This window comes from Amblyomma mixtum, chromosome 3 (assembly GCF_055824585.1).
Source record: "Amblyomma mixtum isolate Tamu chromosome 3, ASM5582458v1, whole genome shotgun sequence".
NCBI classification, from domain to species: domain Eukaryota; kingdom Metazoa; phylum Arthropoda; class Arachnida; order Ixodida; family Ixodidae; genus Amblyomma; species Amblyomma mixtum.
This window is the reverse complement of record NC_143014.1, coordinates 203,084,339-203,087,370: the sequence shown is the minus strand read 5'-3', so window position 1 is coordinate 203,087,370 and position 3,032 is coordinate 203,084,339. Positions and strand designations below refer to the sequence as shown.

General features: G+C 48.0%; 1 pseudogene; it reads right to left on the bottom strand.

Moving 5' to 3' along the window:
- Window positions 1-2,488, bottom strand: LOC149353333 (protein GVQW3-like; annotated as a pseudogene).
- Between the last annotated feature and the right edge of the window lie 544 nt (window positions 2,489-3,032).

Sequence of the window (3,032 nt, the reverse complement as noted above, 5' to 3'; positions counted from 1 at the left end):
CTACTCCAGCGACATCAGCTGCACGGCGAGCAGGGGCTGAAAGATTTAGTGCTGACTTTCTCTCTCCTAGCAGCGTGAGCGGCGCCGCTTGGTTCGACAAGTTTCGCGTAAGCGCTTTGCCTTTCTCTGCGCATTGGGGTGACTCATTTCCCCTCTGGCCGCCAGGCTGGCGACCCCACGAGGATGGAGCTTAGCACGCGGGAAGTTATCGCTTGTCCTAGCGCTACAGACAGAATCGAGCGACTATAGAAAGCATCTTATTTAGCAAGTGTACACTAGTCGCCAAGGAGCAAACGGTCTTTCTCGAAATTTGAGCGCAGCTCATCAGCTTTTTCAGCTTTTGCGTTTCGGCTTGGGCGGTGTACATATCGAGATTCGCCGCCACCGATCCGGCGCTCTGATTGCCGCCGCACAGGGGTGGCATTGGAGGAGGAGCAAATAGAGCAGTTAAGTTATCGGGAGGTTGCGGGTGGCAGCGCGTGGGCGCATAGGAACGTTGAGCGGCGAAGAGATCGCAGCGACTGACTGATGCCGCTGACGCTGCTAGCGAGTCAAGTGAACGTGGCTCTGCGTTTCGGCTTGGGATGCATGCGCCGTGATCTGCTGATGCCGAGCCGGCGTTTCGGCAAGGAACTGCGTTAACCCATGGCGTCGAACCTTCTGGAATGTCGGAGTCGTCTCTGTTCTGTTTCTGTTCTGTTAGCGTGTGCAAGGACACGCCCCCTCCCTCTTCACTCACACGTCGGCTATCTATAGACTAGTTATAGACTAAACACTATACCTGCCTTAATTTACTTCTGTCTATAGACGATCTATACACTGTCGATGTACTAAAGTCTATGAACGCCTTAATTTCCTTTCGTCCATACATAGTTCATATACCATTTATAGACTAAAGTCTATAACCGCCTGTTTTCGTCTAAAGACAGTCTATAGACCATCTATAGCCTGAAGTCTATAACAGCCTTTATATTCATTTGTCTATAAACGGTCTATAGACTATCTATAGACTAAGGTCTATAACTTCCCTAATTTCCTTTTGTCTACAGACGGTCTATAGATTCTCTATACACTATAGATAGTCTACTGTCAATAGACCAGTCTATAATAATCCCAATTTTATTTGACAATCTTCTGTACACTGCCTTTCGACTACGTCCAGAACAATGTCAATTTCTTTTTGCACTGTATGCCGAGGGGAACTGCATCGGGTGACAGCAATTATGGACTCCTCCACCTCTTTCGCTATTACGGAAATTAAAAAGTATTGTGTGAGGACAATACGCCACCCTCCTGTATATTGTTTTCAGAAGCTTTGAAAAGGTCCTTTTCGTTATACCGTGACGTATATTGTGAGTACGAGGTCTGTTTGAAAAGTTTCCGACCTTTGGCCGTAGAAAAAAAACCTGCAAAACTGGAGCGTTAGAAACCTAATCACCTTCAAAGTAGTCTTCTTGGGACTCCACACACTTCTCCCAGCGGTGCTGTCATTGTTGGAAGTATTCCGAAAAGGCTCCTTTCGGAATGGAGTTTAGCTCAGCTGTCGTTGCAGCGATAATGTCATCTCTTGTCTGAAATTGCGCTCCTTTCAATGGCCTCTTGATTTGGGGAAACAGCCAGAAGCCTCAGGGGGCCACATCAGAAGAGTAAGGAGTCTGTTGAACTACAGGAGTCTGGTTTTTCGCCAGAAAAGTATGAATCAAGTGCGAGGAATGTGCCGGAGCATTGTCGTGATGGATGCGCCAATTTCTTGTTGTCCTCAACTCCGGCCTCTTGCGCCGCACAGCACCACGTAGGCGACAGAGGTCATATCTGTAGTACTCTTTGGTCATTGTTTGACCCTGTGGGGTGCGTACTCGTGGTGTGCCACACAGAGGGAGTCAAAGAAAGCAGTCAGCATCACTTCGACATCGCTGCGCACTTGGCGGGCCTTCTGTGGTCTTAGTGACGTGGAATACCTCCACTGTGATGACTGGGATTTGGTTTCCGGGTCGTACCCGTACACCCGAGACTCGTCACTAGTGATTATGGTGTTGATGAAGTCGGGGTCACTGTTTGTCGAATCCAGCATGTCCTGTGAGACTTCAACACGAAGCTGCTTTTGCTACACCGTGAGCAGCTTCGGCACGAATTTCGCCGCAACTCTCTCCATGGCCAAATCTTCGGTGATAATGGAATGTGCAGAAAAATTGCTTATGTCCACCTCTTCCGCAATTTCTCAGATAGTCACACAACGGTCTCGCATCACCACAGCGTTCACTTCGGCAATGACCTGGTCATTTCGGCATGTTGATGGCCGACCGGAACGTGGCTCTCTCTCCACCGATGTGCGGCCGTCTTTAAACCAATTTTACCACTGCTTAATCTGTGTTCTGCTCACAGCATCGTCACCGAAATCCGTCTGAATATTATGAATGGTTTCCACTTGGCTGTCGCCCAGTTTATGGCAAAATTTGATGCAATAACGCTGCTCCTGTAGCTCCGCCATTTTTCTTGCAATAAAAAAACGACGCGAGCACTGCGCACTGCCTCACTCAAACGCTGCGTCCCAGAGACTGACGCTATCGGCAGGCGGGGAAAAAAATCGTGCAGGCGCACGAAGATTCAAGATCAGCTGATGCAAGCGCGCTTGTGTCATATTCATCAGGTGTTCGCAAAAAAATATAAAGTCGGATACTTTTCTAACAGACCTCGTAGAGTTCAATAATATTTAATGCTAACAAGTCAGCCGAGGAAAGGCAGCCATTCTTGTAGTAAGGGTGCCCGCAAACTGTACTGCATCGAACGAATGCGCCCTCCCTTAAAGGAATCGCTCGAGTGAACTTCTTTCCATCTTTCAATCGTTACTGTCCAACGCGCTGAATAGAGAAACATTTCATAAGCGATTCTGCATTTCTCTTTAAAACGTCCTGAAAATAAAGGGGTAAAGACGGGTGCGAGAATTCAAGGATGTGCCCATCTCTTAGAAACACCGTTAGAAGAGTCTCAAAGAGCATGGTCCTCTCCACGATTAAGATCTGCCATCTATAACT